The 17,591-nt window shown below is 43.8% G+C and overlaps 1 non-coding gene and 1 pseudogene across 1 annotated transcript; both read left to right on the top strand.

Moving 5' to 3' along the window:
• Window positions 1-4,141: 4,141 nt before the first annotated feature.
• LOC122687178 lies at window positions 4,142-4,248 on the top strand. The gene has a single exon (XR_006339071.1). It is a non-coding gene; the product is annotated as a U6 spliceosomal RNA (small nuclear RNA).
• A 10,691-nt stretch (window positions 4,249-14,939) lies between these two features.
• On the top strand, window positions 14,940-16,024 carry LOC122686448 (annotated as a pseudogene).
• The last annotated feature ends 1,567 nt before the right edge of the window (window positions 16,025-17,591 follow it).

Below are 17,591 nucleotides of genomic sequence, written 5' to 3'. Positions count from 1 at the left end.
GTCAGGGTTGAATTCCCTTAGGCTTGAGTGAGATTCCCTTAGGATCTCCTTGCAGTCCAAGGGACTCTCGAGTGTTTTCCAGCACCACAGTTCAAAAGCATCAATTCTTTGGCACTCAGTCTTCCTTGTGGTCCAACTCTCACATCCATACATGACTACTGGAAAACCATAGCTTTGGCTAGATGGGCCTTTGTCAGGAAATTACCAATACTTTATGGTTATAGCTTATACTGTATGGAATTCATTCAACTGCTAAAGAATCTGATAATCTGTATCCTGGAACTGCTCATTGTTCCTGAGTGAGCCTGGTGCAGTAGTCATAGGGCGAAGTACTCCTAGAGGGTCTTGGGTGAAATTCCTACAGAAATCCTGGGTGCCTTTAATGCCCTTTGATATTCTTTGTCGTTCCTAATCTCCTTGCCCGCAGTTACGCATGTCCCACCTCAGTACTCTGGGTGCTGTAAAGAAATGGGTTTCTGCAGCAGCCTCCTAGACAGCTGGAGAAGCTAAGCACGCAAACACTGCTTTTCTCTCACCGCTGCGCAAGATGCTGCTGATGGCTGGTTCTGCAGCATTATCTGGGGGAAGTGGCTGCAGTGGCTAAGTTCCTCTTATCTCTTTCCTGTGTGTCCAGACTTGTGTGTGTTTGTATTTTGCTGCAACAGCGTGCTGGAATCTCACCTTGGGAAGGTTTACTTCTACAAAGTCTCTGTTATTTCTAGGTTTCTGCCCAAGTCAGCACTCTCCAGATTTTATCAGCTGCAGCCTAGAGGAGATGTGTGCATGCATGCTAAGCCCTTGGCAGATGGGGCTGGATCCTTCAGCTGGCACGGAGGAGCTTCTGTCAACGGGTGGAGGACTGACCAGTGATGTCTTACACCACTCTAATGCTGATGTCACTGTCCATATAAACTTTAGAATCAGTTTGCTGTTATCCAGAAAATAACTTGCTGAGATGTTGGTTGGAATTGCTTGAATCTATAGATCAAATCGAGAAGAAGAGTTGCTGTTTTTATTTTAAAGGAGTATTAACAAATTATGAAGAATTTGAGTCACTCAAGAACAATGAGCAATCCCAGGATACAGACTATAAGGTTCTTCAGCACTTGAATGAATTCTATACAGTATAAACTACAAGTGTTAGTCACTCGGTCGTGTCTGACTCTGCGACCCCATGGACTGCAGCCCGCCAGACTGCTCTGTTTATAGCATTCTCCAGGCAAGAATACTGGAGTGAGTTTCCATTCCCTTCTCCAGGGGATCTTCCTGACCCAGGGATTGAACCCGGGTCTCCTGCACTGCAGGCAGATTCTTTACTGTCTGAGCCAACAGGAATGTTTAAAGTATTGGCCTTGGAGAGAGTAGCATGGAAATGTATACACTGCCATACGCAAAATACATAGCCAGTGGGAATTTGCTGCGTGACTCAGGCAACTCAAACCAGGGCTCTGTGACAACCTAGAGGGGTGGGATGGGGTGGGAGGTGGGAGGGAGGTTCAGGTGGGAGGGGACATGTGTCTGCCTGCGGCTGATTCATGTTCATGCATGGCAGAAACCAACACAGTACTGTAAGCAATTATCCTTCAATTAAAAATAAATAAATTAAAAAGTAAAGTGTTGGCCCAAGCTCTACTTTTAGAAAAAAAATTTTATTGGAGTATAGTTGATTTACAATCTTGTATTACTTTCTGCTGTCCAGCAAAGTGAATCAGTTATACATATACATATATCCACGCACTTTAGATTCTTCTCCCATACAGGCCATTACAGAATATTGTGTAGAGTTCCCTATGCTATACAGTAGGTCCTTGTTAGCTATTTTATATATAGCTATTATATATATATATATATAGCTATTTTATATATAGTTAGGTCTATTTTATATATAAAATAATTTATATTTTATATATAATAGTGTGTGTATGTTGGTCCCAATCTCCCAATTTATCCCCCACACACACCTTTTGCCCCGGGAACCATAAGACTGTTTCCTGCATCTGTAATTCTATGTCTGTTTTTTAATAAGTTTTGCACCATCTTTTAAGATTCCATCTATAACCAATATCATAGAATGTGTGTCCTTCTCTGACCTACTTCACTCAATATGACAATCCATCCGTGGCACTACCAACAGCCCAGCTCTACTTCTCTGGTTCACTTTTTATTCTTGTTTTTCTTTGGCTTAACTGAGTAAGCATCAACAGGTGGTCTAAAAAGAGTGGTCTGCTGTGTCATTTTATGACAGTGATCAATAAAACTCAGTCCTTCCCTTCAGGAACTTCCAACTGCGTTCCTATGAAAATAATTAACTATACAACAATGTGGCATGACATATGTAGCAATCGTTCTGAGGAATGTTTTTGAGTGAGTAGAGCAAAGTTCACTATTTGAAGCATTTCTCAGAGAGGAAATATGTGCCAGACAAGACTAGCTGAAGCTATTTTCATCCCTGTGGAATTAAGTGCACTAGAGATATTTTCACCAACTTCTTTTATTTTTTATTTTTTCTTTAACTTTTTATTTTGTATTGGGGAATAACCTTAGTACCAATGTTGTCATAGATTCAGCTAGACTCAGCCAAACATATACATGTACCCACTGTCCCCCAGACTTCCCTCCCACCCAGGCTGCCACATAACATTGAGTAGATTCCCATGTGCTCTCCTGTAGGTCCTTGTTGGCTATCCATTTTAAATATAGGGGTGTGTACATATCCACTCCAAACTCCCCAGTTATCCCTTCCTCCCGTCCTTCCCCTGGGCCACCATAAGTTTGTGTTCCAAATCTGTGAGTTTCTTTCTATTTTGCAAGTATCATTTCTTTTTAGATTCCATATATGAGGGTTATTGTATGGTATTTCTCCTTCTCTCTTTGACTTACTTCACTCCGTATGAAAATCCCTAGGCCCATCCATGTTGCTACAAATGGCATTATTTCATTCTTTCTTAATGGCTGAGTAATATTCCGTTGAATGTATAGGCACCACATCTTTTTTTTTTTTTCTTTTTAAAAAAACCATGTTTCAGTCTCTTTATTCTTTTTTTTAATTTTTTTTAATTTTTATTTATTTATTTATTTTTATTTATTTATTTATTTTTAAGTCTCTTTATTCTTAAGTCTGCACTTTACAAAACCACAAGGGAGAAGTTCTTGAGGGTGAAAGGGGTGGGGAGGGGAGGGGAGGGGGTAAGTATGACCCAGAAATGAAGCCCCCCTCTCATTTGTGGGACCAAGCAAAGACTGGGCCCCAGGCCAGCCCAGCAGGGCCTCTCATGTTCTGGCTGTATAGAGTTAGGCCAGAAGATGTCAGGGAAGGGCCCACAGGCACCACATCTTTATCCATTCCCCTGTCGATGGACATCTAGGTTGCTTCCATGTCTTGGCTACTGTAAACAGTGCTAGAGTGAATATCGGGGTGCATGGATCTTTTCAGATTATGCTTTTCTCCGGATTGAAACCAGGTCCCCTACATTGGGAGCAAGAGTCTTAGCCACTTGACCATCAGGTAAGTCCTTGTAGATTCTTTAATAATAGCCACTCTGACTAATGTGAGGTGGTGCTTCCTTGTAGTTTTGATCTGTATTTCTGCATGACATTGACTTTTTGAGCAGTCCAGCAAAGTTGTTTCAAAGAACACTTTACATCCTGGATTTCTCTGGCTGCTTCCTTACAGTGTTTGTAACTGTATGTTTAATTTTATGTGTCAACTTGGGTGGATCACACGGTGCCTGGATATTTGGCTAAACATTTTTCCAAGATAAGTCTATGAGGATGTTTCTAGAGGAGATGAGCACTTGAATTGGTAGACAGTAAAGCATATTGCCCACCCGTATAGATGAGTGTGTGTGCTCAGTTGTGTCTGACTCTTTGCCACCCCATGAATTGTAGCCTGCCAGGCTCCTCTGACAATGTAATTTTCCAGGCAAGAATACTGGAGTGGATTGCCTTTTCCTTCTCTAAGGGATCTTCCCAACCCAGGGATTGAACCTGTGTCTCCTGCATTGGCAAGTAGATTCTTTACCACTGCACCACCAGGGTGAAAAAGTATTAGTCGCTCAGTCATTTCTGTTTGCGACCCCATGGACTGTAGCCCACCAGGCTCCTCTAGCCACAGGATTCTCCAGTTAAGAGTACTGGAGGGGTGCTCGCTTCAGCAGCACATATACTAAAATTGGAACGATACAGAGAAGATTAGCATGGCCCCTGCGCAAGGATGACACGCAAATTCGTGAAGCGTTCCATATTTTTAGAACAGCATGTATATTATCTATGGTGAAACAGGTCACCAGCCCAGGTGGGATGCATGAGACAAGTGCTCGAGCCTGGTGCACTGGGAAGACCCAGAGGAATCGGGTGGAGAGGGAGGTGGGAGGGGGGATCGGGATGGGGAATACGTGTAAATCTATTGCTGATTCATGTCAATGTATGACAAAACCCACTGAAAAAATAAAGAAATTAAAAAAAAAAAAAGAAAAATGAGATCTCTAGAAAAAAAAAAAAAAGAGTACTGGAGGGGGTTGCCATTCCCTTCTTCAGGGGATCTTCCTTCCCCAGGGATCAAACTCAGGTCTCCTGCTCTGCAGGCAGATTCTTTACCAGCTGAGCCGCCAGGGTGGCCTGCTACCTGGGTAGGTATCATCCAATCCACTGAAGGCCAGAATAGAACCAAAGGGCAGAGGAAGAGAGAATTCACTCTCTCTGACTGAATTTAGACATTGGTCTTCTCCTGCTTTCTGGCTGGGATTTGTGCCAAGAGAGCTTCTCTTTCAAGTCTTTGAACTCTTGCCTTGAACTGCACCACTAGCTTTCCTGGCTCTTTTTAGCTTTATACACAGTGGCTCATGAGACCTCTCAGCCTCTATATTCATTTAATCCATTCCTTGTAATAAATGTCTTCTAATAAAAGACAGTGGGACATCCCTTCCAAGATGAGGTTATGGAGGAAACTGTGATGTGGGCTCCATCTCTCTGTCTTTCTCTCCTTCTCCCTTGGTCTCTCCTTTCATGCTGGGATAGTATGGAATGGGGAGACTCTAAGGCCCTCACTCCAACAATATTTAGGAAACTGAAACCTAATAACAATTTTGATAAAAAGCTCATAAACAGATTCTGCAGTGCAAGTGGAGTTTTGGGATGACTGCCCCTCTGGCCTACAGCTCATTACAACCTCATGAGAAACAGGGAGCCAGGAAAACACACCTAAATCTTTCCGAGGTTTCCCCGCGGCAGAAACTATAGGGTAATAAACATTGCTTATTTTAAAGATGCTGAACTTAAGTGTTAGTGTTTTCCAACAATGAACATTTACCCCAAGCTGTTCAACTCCTGGTTTTACATTCCACTAACAATTATTGCCTGACTCTATGTTTACAAGTTGCTATTCTTTTATAAAGAAGGCTTTCTTTTATTTTTTCTTTATTTTTTTTCCTGAGTGGAAAGATAATTACATCTTATTTTCAATCAATATTGTTAGTTTCTCTTCAAAAGCAAGAGGGCAGATTAGGGGTCCCCAGGTTTCAGACTCCCTCACAGGAAAACCAACAAGCGACTATCCAGGCAGGAACACTGCCTGTGTGGGGTCTTCCCTGGTGGTCCAGTGGTTAGGACTCAGCCCTTTGACTGCTGGGAACCTGGGTTCCATCCCTGGTGGGGGAACTAAGATCCCACAAGCTGTGTGATGCAGCAAAAAAAAAAAAAAAAAAAAGAAGAGCTGTGTGAAAATTCTAGATCCCAGCAGGGAGGAGGAAGAACCCCTTGAACAACAAAACTGAGCAAAGCCACATCAGCAGGGTGTGAAGCGTGGCTTCCCTTTGACCACCCCTCTCCCAGGCTGGCACAGCGCCACACAGGCAGCGTACCCCCCTGTGCCAACAGTTTTTCTGGCGGGGAGAGCCGAGGTTGACATCCAGTTTGGCCGGATTCCGGAGGGCCTCCCCAGAGGGCACACTTATGTCTCATCTCCCAGGACACACCGGCTGAATCCGCAGGGCTACTCCAAACGGGGCCAGCTTGAAACCCAGCAGAACAGGGACCCCGACAACCAGTGCAGGGATCGCCTGTGGCACCGTAGTGTTCCTGCTGGTGGGGGCCCTGAGCAGAGCACCCCGGGAGTGATGCCACCCCCCATCTGAGTCGGGGGCTCCCCGGCTGCAGAGAACAGTCAGCGGCTCTGTCCAGTTTTGGAATCCAGCCAGCAGTCCGGCCCAGCCAAGGAGCTCATTCTACCACCCCAGCTGGACAGGGAGTGGAGCTTGCAGCCTTGCCCAAATGCAGAGCACCGTGTCTCTCCCAGGTGCCCAGGGCAGCCTGAGTGAACAGCCTACACATTAGCCCTGTCCGTCTGTAGAGCCCCACCTTCAGCACCGCGTGATGCCCGCCCGGGGCCCCCCCTGGACAGGAAGCCGAGTTGGCGACCCTGCCCCGTGGTGGAGCACGATCTATGGACCCCCCACCAGGGAGCCCAGATGGTAACCGTGTCTGATAGCAGAGCAAAGCCCCCCGCTCCCCCCAACCCCAGCCCCAGCCTTAGAGCACAAGAAACAGCCCTGCCCTGCTAGAGACCCCAAAGCAAGCCCTGCGGGCCTGTGGGGGCTGCCAGCTAACACCCGCTGAACCCCAGACTGGGCCGACTGGTGAAGGCTTTCTTGCCAAAGTGAATGTGTAGACCCTGGAAGAGGAGCCCTCTTCCTCAAATATGCAGACACCAGGGCAAGGATTCAAGTAATCAGGTAACAAGACACCGTCCAAGGAAAGGAATGAAGCTCCACAAACCCTAAAATATGTAGAATTATGAGTTGTATAGGGCTTCCCAGGTGGCGCCAGTGGTAAAGAACCCACCTGCCAATGCAAGAGACATGAGACGCAAGTTTGATCACTAGATCGGGAAGATCCCCTGGAGGAGGGCATGGCGACCCAGCATCAGTATTCTTGCCTGCAGAATCCTGTGGACAGAGGAGCCTGGCAGGCTATAGCCCACAGGATCACAGAGTCAGACATGACTGAAGGGACTTAGCGTGTATGCATGTGTGAATTGTATAATAAAACATTCAGAATAAACTCTTAAAGAAATTCACTGAAACCCCCCAAAAAACCACATAGATAACTAAATGAAATAGAAAAATTACACATAAAAAAAGAAAAATAACACATAAAAATAAAAATGGAAAAATAACAGCAAAGAAATAGAAACCATTAAAAACATCAGATTAGAACTCAAGAATGCAATGAATGAAATGAAATATTCAATAGAGATTTTCAACAGTCAGATGAAAGAAATGGTGAACTTGAAGATAAGTCTTTTGAAGTTTTCCAGTCAGAAGATCAAAGGAAAAAAAGAAAAAAGTGAAGGAAGCATATAGGACTTAAGCAATACCATCAAAGGCCACATCATTGGTTTTATGGGAATTCCAGAAAGAGAAGAGAGAGATATGATGGAAAAAAATTAGTATCTCTTCTGACCACGAAGTTATGAAGCTAAAAATCAACAACAGGAGAGAAATTGGAAAATATACAAATATGTGGAAATTAAACAATATGTTCTGTAGAAGAAATCAAAAGGAAAATTAAAAAAAATTAAGACTAGCAAAAATAAATATACAACATACCAAAACTTATGGGATGAAATGAAAATAGTTCTTTGGGGGAGGAGGCATGCACAGCTTGTAGAAACTCAGTTTCCCAACCAAGCTCTGAACCCAGGCTAGAGCACTGAAAGTGCTGAGTGCTAATCACCAGACCACTAGAGATCTCCCGAAAGTAGTTCAACAGGGAAATTTGTAGCGATGAATGTTTAAGAAAAAAGAAGAATCTCAAATAAACAACCCAAAAGTGAACTACACCTCAAGGAACTAGAAGCGGAACAAACTAAACCAAAAGAAGAAGAAAAGGAATAAGAAAGATTAGAATCGAAATAAAGAAAAATAGAACAGAAATAAATGAAATAGAAACTAGAAAAACAGACACCATAATCAAGTGGGGGTCATCCCTGGGATGCAAAGTTGACTTAACATACACAAATCAATAAATGTGATACAGCACATTAACAAAATGAAGGATTAAAATCGTATGGTCATCTCAACCAATGCAGAAAAATATTTGCTAGAATTCAAATAACCTGATTAAAAAATGGGCAAGGGCCTAAATAGACAGTTTTCCAGAGAAGACATACAAATGGCCAACAGGTGTATGAAAAGGTGTTCAACATCAATAATCTTCAGGGAAATGGAAATCAAAACTACAGTTAGATACCACCTCACATTTGTTGGAATGTCATCAAGAAGATGAGAAATAACCTGTTGATTGAGGATGTGGAGAAAAAGAGAATGCTTGAACAGCACTGTTTGGAACTTAAATTGGTACAGCTAATATGGAAAATTGTATGAAGTTTCTTCTAAAAATTAAAAATAAAGCTACCATGTAATCCAGAAATCCCACTCCTAGGTACATAAACAAAGGAAATGAAATCAGTAGTGTGAAAAAATACCTTCACTTTTATGTTCATTGCAGCATTATTCACAATGGCCAAGAAACAGAAATACTAAATGTCCATCGATGGATGAATAAATAAAGAAAATGTGGCATATGGAGAGAGAATGTTATATTCCTCAACCATGAAAAAGAAGGACATCTTGCCATCTGCAACATGGATGAACCTGGAGGACAGTCTGCTAAGTGAAATCAGCCAGGCACAGAAAAAAAATACTGTATGATATCACTTATAAGTGGAATGTACTGATAAAACTCTCAAACTTGTAAAGCCCAAGAGTAGTATAATGGTGGTTGCCAGTGGTTGAGGGTGAAGAAAATAAGGAGAGATTTGAAATGGTACATAATTTCAACTGTAAGATGAATAAGCTCTGAGGATCTAATGTACACCATGGGGACTATAATTAATAATAGTGTATTGTGTACTTGAAATCTACTAACAGTAAATCTTAAGTGTTCTCACCACAAAAAAAATTTTACAACATTTGAGATGTTACTACTCATTTGATTGTAGTAATAATGACACAAAATATATGAAATCATCATATTATACACCTTAGCTAGGACATGGAAGCAACCTAGATGTCCATCGGCAGACAAATGGATAAGGAAGTTGTGGTTCATGTACACAATGGAATATTACTCAGCTATAAAAAAAGAACACGTTTGAGTTAGTTCTAATGAGGTGGATGAAACGGGAGCCTATTATGCAGAGCGAAGTAAGCCAGAAAGAGAAACACCAATACAGTATATTAATGCATATGTATGGAATTTAGAAAGATGGTAACGATGACCCTATATGCAAGACAGCAAAAGAGACACAGATGTAAAGACCAGACTTTTGGACTCTGTGGGAGAAGGCGAGGGTGCATTGATATGAGAGAACAGCATTGAAAGTTGTATATTACCATATGTAAAACAGCTGACCAGGGCAAGTTCGATGCAGGAAGCAGGGCGCTCAAAGTTGGTGCTCTGGGACCACCCAGAGGGGTGGGGTGGGGAAGGAGGTGGGAGGTGGGAGGGGGGATCCAGGATGGTGGGACCCATGTACACCCATGACTGATTCATGTTGATGTATGGCAAAAACCACCACAATATTGTAAAGTAATTAGCTTCGATTAAGACAAATAAATTGACTAAAAAATCATATTTCACAACCTTAGTATATATATATATAATTTTTACTTGTCAATCATACCTCAAATAAAGCTGGGGATGGGAGAGAAGTGTATTGTTTAATTGTCATGCATTTGGGGGTTTTCCAGCTATCTTCCTATCACTGATTTCTAGTATTTGCACAGTGATGTGAGAGGATATGTGTATTTCACCATACTTCATGACCCGCGGGACCTGCGTTCCCCTGACCAGGGACTGAACCAGGCCTGCCTGCTGAGTGAAAGCGCCGAGTCCTAACCACTGGACCACCAGGGAATTCTTTTTTATATTTTTATTCTTTCAAATGTGTTCAGGGATGTTTTCTGTTTCAGAGTGTGGCCTATCTTCACATATGAATGTGAAAGGAATGTATATTCTGCTGTTGAAGATGAAGTATTCTTTAAACATCAATTAGAGCCATTGATGGATGGTGCCTTTCAGTTCACCTGTATCCTTACTTCTTTTCTGCCAGCTGGACCTGTCAATTACTGACAGAGAGGTGCTGAAGTGCATTTTGTATAAGTCCATTTCTCTCCTCTCCTAGCATAACAGTATTCTTAAAATTTTTTCAGTGTTTTTTCTATAGTTTGCAATGTACATTTAAAATGAATTTAAGTCCACTTTCAAATGCCTATACCCCTTAGCAATTCCTCCCTCTCTTCCCTTAGAACATTGGTGTCATCCATTTTATCTATTCATACAGTTAATATGATAATACCCTGTTGCAGTCATTCCTGTGAACATTTATCTATTAGATCAATTCAAAATAATAAAAATGAATATTGTAGTTTATCTACATTCATTCCTTCTCTCACACTCTTCTTATCTTTGTGAGATGCAAGTTTATGACCTATATGATTTTCCTTTTCTCTAAAGAACTTCTTTAACATTTGTTTTTTAATTGAGATAAAATTGACATGTCACATTGGGTAAGGTTAAGGTATGCAACATGTTGCTTTGATATGTATATATTACAATCACGTTACCAAGTAACGCTAGCACCTCCATCACGTCCCATGATTATAATTACTTTTTTTGTGGTGAGACAATTTAAGATTGAAGTTTTTAGCCAATTTGAAGTATATAATATGGTATTATTAACTATAATAATAAAGCTGTGCATTAGATCTCTAGAATTCACTAACATTTCACTGTGATCTGTTTCCTTTGACTAACATCTCCTTAAATCCCCCACTATCTCTGAGCTTCCTGACCTGTGGTTTAGTGTCTGCCAGTAAGTTGGAGAAATTCTAGGTTATTACTGTTTTCTTCTTTTATTCCCTTCTCTCTCCTTTCTCTCTATTCCCCTGTGTGTGACACATTTTGTAATTGTCCCACAGCCCTTGTAGATTCTGGTCCAGTTTGTTTTCCTAGTCTTTATTCTCTCTGCTTCTGTTTTCTTTTCTTTTAAAATATCTCTTTATTTACTTGACTGCACTGGGTCTTAGGGTCTTAGCTGCAGCACGTGGGATCTTTCATTGACATGTGGGGTCTACTTCCCTGACCAGGGATTGAATACAGGCCCCCTGCTTTGGGATGGTGGAGTCAGCCACTGGACCACCAGGGAAGTCCCCTCAGTTTTCAGTTTGGACTGATACATCCTCAAACTCAGTGATTCTTCCTTCAGCTGCATAAACAAGCCCATAAAGGCCTTCTGCATTTCTCTGTTGGTGTTTTTGACCTCTATCATTTCTTTACTTTTCTCTGTTTCATTGAGGTTTTTTCCTGAAGTTTTATCCTGTTTTGTTTGGAACGTATTTCTGGGTTGCTTCATTTTGCTTGACACTGTGTTGCTTTCTATGCATTAGAGGCCACAGTCACCTCTCCCTGTCTTGCTGGGTTGGCCTTGTGTAGGAGATGAGAGCTTTATTGTTCGAGCTGCCCTAGCTCTTCATTGTTTCTCAATTTCCCTGTGAGTCAATGGTATTCTACTTTTAATAGCTCCCAGCGGTTGAGGATGTGCCAAGACCAGTCAGTGCCAAAGGAGAGGATCTTAGTCAGCACCTAGATTCACGCTGATTGGAAGCCAGATCCCCAGGGAAGCGGCTTTTGCAGAATGCAAATATATACAGTCCTGTGGGGTGGCAAGCGTAAGCCCCACCGACTACCAGAGCCAAGGGATCCAGAGGTGTCCTCTAGGTGACAGTTGCAAAAATCAGGGCTCCAGACAAGTGAATTAGTTCCTTTCTAGGAGATGCCAGTGAGGTGCAGGCAGGCAGAAAGTGAAAGAAAGTGAAAGTCGCTCAGTCATGTCCCACTCTTTGCCACCCCATGGACTCTAGCCCCAGCCAGGCTCCTCTGTGCATGAGGATTTTCAAGGCAAGAATACTGGAGTGGGCTACTATTCCTTTCTACAGGGGATCTTCTTGACCCAGGAATCGAATTCAGGTCTCCTGCATTGTAGGTGGGCTCTTGACCGTCTTAGCTACCAGGGAAGCCCAGGCAAGGGGAGAGTATAAAGATGGGGTCCCCTGGCTGACATTCCCTGAGCCCCTCCATAGCCTCCTGATGCTTCTGTGTGTGTGTTAGTCGCTTTTTGTGATCCCCTGGACTGTAGCCTTCCAGGCACCTCTGTTCATGGGATTGACTTGCCAGGCAGGAATACTGGATTGGGTTGACATTTCCTTCTCCAGGGTATCTTCCCAACCCTGGGATTGAAGCCGGGTCTCCTGCAATGTAGGCAGCTTCTTCATTGAGCCACCAGGGAAGCCCCCTCGATGCCTCTAGATGCATGCCACACAGCAAGCCTGCCCCTAAATCAAAGTTCCAGGACAAGCAAGTTGGCCTCTTCCTCAAAAAGCTCTGGGGTGTATCTCAGGCGGTTCTCTGTGCAGTACCCAGGTGGTGGTGGCCTGCCAAGAGTTATCTATCAGATTGCTAGAGTCTTGTGCATGCAGGAATACAGGGGCCCCTGGCCACCAGAGACAAGGAATCAAGCTGCCAAAACCAGAGGACCAGAGGTAAGAACTGGGGCACCAGATAAGCATAAGAGCTCCTCTCAAAGAGATGCTGGCCCACTGGAGCCGAGCAGAGGTAAATCATAAAGATAGCATCACCCTCCAAGTTCTCAGGAAATGTTTAAGGTCAGCCTTAGATGTGCCTTTCATTAGAAGCCTGCCCCTCGGGCAGCAGCTACGATGATAAACTGATAGGCCTCTCCCACAGAAAGACCAAGCTTCTGGGTCTGTTGCCTCTGACCATGCCCCAGGGATGGTAGAGGTTTATGAATTCTTTCTCCTTGATTCCTGTTATAGGACTCCTGGAGCAGAAACCCCACTGGCCAGCAGAACCAGGTGACAGAGGTGTCTGCCAGCAGCAGTCGCAAAAGTCAGGGACCAGATAAGGGTACAGGTTCCTTTTTGGAAGATATTGGTGAGCTAGAGCAAGACAGAGAGAAAAGGCAGATTGCATTCATGGGTCTCCATTCCCCAAGAGCATCTCCATAGGCCCATACCAGCGAGTCAAAGCAGCAGCCCAACCTTTAGGCCAAAACTCCTGAACAAAGAAAACAGGTCTCTTTCTCAGAAAGCCTGGAGAAGCATTTCAGTCTGCTATCGGTGCGGTGTCCTGGGGTGGCACCCTGCCAAGAACTGTGTCTCTGATTATTACAGTCCTGTGGGGCCCAAGAATGCAAGTCCTCTCCTTTGGCACTGGCTGGTCTTGGCACACCCTCAACCACTGGGAGCTATTAAAAGTAAAATACCACTTGATTCACAAGGAAATTGAGAAACGATGAAGAACTAGGGCAGCTCAAACAATAAAGCTCTCATCTCCTACACAAGGCCAACTGGGCAAGACAGGGACAGGTGACTGTGGCGTCTAATGCATAGAAAGCAACACAGTGTCAAGCAAAATGAAGCAACCCAGGAATGTGTTACAAACAAAGCAAGACAAAACTTCAGGAAAAAACCTCAGTGAAACAGAGAAAAGTAAAGAAATGACAGAGGTCAAAAAACCACACAAACGGGCCGGTGTGCGTGCTTAATCGCTTCAGTCGTGTCCAACTCTTTGCGACCCCAGGGACTGTAGCCCGCCAGGCTCCTCTCTCCATGGGATTCTCCAGGCAAGAATACTGGAGTGAGGTGCCATTTCCTTCTCCAGGGGATCTTCCTGACCCAGGGATTGAACCTGCATCTCTTACATCTCCTGCATTGGCACCTGGCGAAGCCTGTATACAAAGGGGGACAGTGGACATGTGTAGAAGTTCCCCTTTGGGAGATAGTGGTGTTCTGGAGCGCCGCAGGGTGGAGATCCACCTACTGGCTGGAGCAAGGTGGCGGGGGTCGGGGGAAGCAAAGATGGCATCCACCGAAAAGAGGAAGAAAAGAAAGAAAAGTAGTAGAAATGAAAGTTAGAAAAAAGAGGGAGAGCAGGAAGATCGCACCTGCCAGCCTCCATCCCCGGAGTTTCCCAGCAGGCCTCTGTACCCTCAGGCCAACACAGTCAGAGCAGCGAAGTCCTTTTCACAAAAAGCCTGGGCACTTTTCAAAGGGCTGCTTCGCGCTGGGCCCTGGCACCAGTGGGTCAGCACACCAGCCCTCGGTTTGCTAGAGCCAAGTGTCTCCTGTGTGGTCTGCCCTGCTGGTTTTCAAAATCAGATGTTGTGGGGGCTTGTCTTTCAGGAGCAGGTCTTAAAGGCTGGGGTGTCCAATATGGGGTACAAACCCTTCACTCCTCAGTGAGAAGCTCCAGGTGTTGAGATCCCCCCTTTGTGGGTACCCGAGCTGGGGGTGAGGGGCTTATGGTGAGATTGTGTCTCTGCCTTTCCCACCTGCTTTGTTGTGGCTTTTCCTGTTGTTTAGCAGGTGTGAAGGGTTTCTCTGCCAGTTTTTAGGTTTCTTTCAGAGGAAATTGTTCCACTTAAATTCGGTATCTCAAAAAAAAAAAAAAATGATAATAATAAAGGGACTTCCCCACTGGTCCAGTGGTTTTAAGACTCCATCTTCCAATTCAGGGGGCACTGGTTCAATCCCTGGTCAGGGAATTAAGATCCCATGCTCCATGCAGTGTAGCCAAACAATAAAATAAGAAATTAAAAAGAAAAATCAATTCAGCGTGTCCATAGGAAGAGGTGAGGTCAGGATTTTCCTACGTAACCGTGCTGAACTGGAACCTCCATCACTTCTTTTTGGTTTCTTTCTTAGAATTTGCTTCTCTCTGCTTACCCATCAGTTGCCCGTTTCCTGCATGCTGTCACCTTTGTTCTTAGAACACTTACCATAGTCTTTAGAGTTGTTTTCAACTTCTGGCTTGATAAATTCCAACATTCCTGCCATATCTGGTTCTCGTTTCTCGTCAAAATGTGGTTTTTGTGGGCAGAGGAGCTGAAGTCATCATCAAATGTGAAATATTTAAAGCAGATACGCAAGTGTTTCAAAGTGCAGACAGTTAACTATGTTGCTGTGGATGATGGTGCTGTTGGCAAAACATGTTTTCTGATATCCTACACAACAAATTTCTATCTGAGTATGTACTGTTTTTGACAACTATACAGTCAACAGTTATGATCGGTGGACAGCCATATACTCTTGGACTTTTTGATACTGCAGGGCAAGAGGACGATGATAGATTATGATCTCAGTTACCCACAAACAAATGTAGTTCTAACTTCCCTGGGAGCTCAGATGGTAGAGAATCTGCCTGAAATGTGGAAGACCCAGGTTTGATCCCTGGGTTGGGAAGATCTCCGGGAGAAGAGAATGGCTACCCACTCCATCATTCTTGCCTGGAGAATCCCATGGGCAGAGGAGCCTGGCTGGCTTCAGTCCATGGGGTCACAAAGTGTCGGACACGACTGAGCGACTCACACTTATTTACTTAGATATATTTCTAGTCTGTCTTCCAGGGGGCCCTTCATCCTCATTCGAAAATGTGAGAGAAAAATGGGTGTCTGGGACTTCTCTAGTGGTCCAGGGGCTAAGACTCTGTGCTTCCAATGCAGGGGGCCTGGGTTCCATCCCTGGTTGGGGGACTAGATCCAGCATGGAGCAACTAAGACCCGGCACAGCCAAATGAATACATGTTTTTTAAAAAGTGAGTGCCATAGTTAACTCGCCACTCCTTTCTTGCTTGTTAGGACCCAAACTGACCTCAGAGATGACCCCTCTGCTGTTGAGAAACCTGCCAAGAATGAGCAGAATCCTATCACCCCAGAGACTGTTGAAAAACTGGTCTGGGTGGCCTGAAGTTTGCCAGGTATGTGGCGTGTTCTGTACTCACACAGAAAGGCATAAAGAATGTATTTAACAAAACAATTTTGGCTGCCCTGGAGACTCCAGAACCGAAGAAGAGACAAAGGTATGTGCTGTTGTCAACATCTCTCCAGGAGTGTTTCTGCATAGCTGGTGTCTGCATGATCCTACAAGCGATATTTCAGTCAAACTAAGGATTACACATTAAAATTTGTTTGTGGAATAATAACAAAAACTGCACCTACTTACATGTACTTCTGTGAGACAAGGCCCGTAGATATGGCCTCCTTCCCTCTCTCAATACCAGTGAATTTTGAGTAATCGTGGATTGTCAGAAAAATGATCAGTGCTAGTTTTTGTTTTGTTATTTCCAAAAAGAATTTGTTGCTGTTGCTTTGATTAAAAGCAAGGCACACTTGTGATGGCTCTGTAACAGACTGATTTGGATGGTTGAAGGTGTTCCTATGTTCCACTCGGGAGAGCAATCTAGGATGTGCGTGCCGTATGCTTAGTCACTTCAGTCGTGTCCGACTCTCTGCAAGCCCTCCAGGCTCCTCTGTCCATGGAATTCTCCAGACGTGAATACTGGAGTGGGTTGCCATATCCTCCTCCAGGGGATCTTCTGACCTGGGGGTCAAACCCACATCTCCTGTGTCTCTTGCATTGGTAGGCGGATTCTGTACCACTAGACCACCTGGGAATCTTGGTGGTGTTTTGTTTTTTGGTTTTTTTTTTCCTTTTTCTGGTGGGGTGGGGCAGGAAGTGTGTGTAGGATTTGGTTTTATTTAGTCTTGTGTTTTTAATTCATTAAACCATTGAACAGCCCTTAAGGGGAGGAGGACAGACTGATTCCACATTCTACTTCCTAAATTTAGTTTAGAAAACATGTTCCCCACATGGTACTCTCAGAAAGGAGTACAGTAAATGCCTCATTTAATAATATAATCCTTTAGGGGAATTCCCTGGCAGTCCAGTGGTTAGGACTTGGTGTTTTCACTGCTGTGGGCCCCGGATTCTATCCCTGGTCGGTGGAACTAAGCTATATTAATATATACTCTGTAAGAGTTGCCTTTTCTCTTGACCCTTCAGCAGGTCCAGTATTTAATGAAACTCATGAAAGTGGGGAGAACCCGTCTTGCTCCTCCCCTGTTCTAGGATGCACTATATATGTGTCTGTAGCTCTCAAGGAAATTTGTCTGCCATTAGCTGATTTTTTAAGTTACTTCCTGTTTTCAGTGATAAATGTAGAAAAGTATTGTGCCTTTTGAAATACACAAAATGGATTGAGTGAAAGTTGCTCAGTCGTGGTCCAACTCTTTGGAACCCATGGACTATACAGTCCTTGGAATTCTCCAGGCCAGAATACTAGAGTGGGAAGCCTTTCCCTTCTCCAGGGGATCTTCCCAACCCAGGGATTGAACCTAGGTCTCCCACATTGCAGGTGGATTCTTTACCAGCTGAGCCACAAGGGAAGTCCAAATGGATTGAGTATACAGTTAAAATACATATTTTCCCCCGGTCCAAAAAAAAAATATGGTTTGGCCTTTAAAATTTTTCCTTGATAGCCAGACTTGATGTGCAAGGTAAAAGGGACTGTTCTAAATAGACTGGTACTAATGTGGCCGCCAGGTGGGGCAGGGAAAGTCCTATTGGTCATGACGACGTTTCAGCCTTCTGGGTCACCTAGGCCACTCAATTGTGAGCTTCAAGTGTTTTTATTTTTAGTTTTTTTTACTGTCTTCCTTCCCCTTAGGGTGATCT

Source organism: Cervus elaphus, chromosome 30 (genome assembly GCF_910594005.1).
Source record: "Cervus elaphus chromosome 30, mCerEla1.1, whole genome shotgun sequence".
NCBI classification, from domain to species: domain Eukaryota; kingdom Metazoa; phylum Chordata; class Mammalia; order Artiodactyla; family Cervidae; genus Cervus; species Cervus elaphus.
The sequence above is the reverse complement of the archived record's forward strand: the minus strand, read 5'-3'. Positions and strand labels throughout refer to the sequence as shown.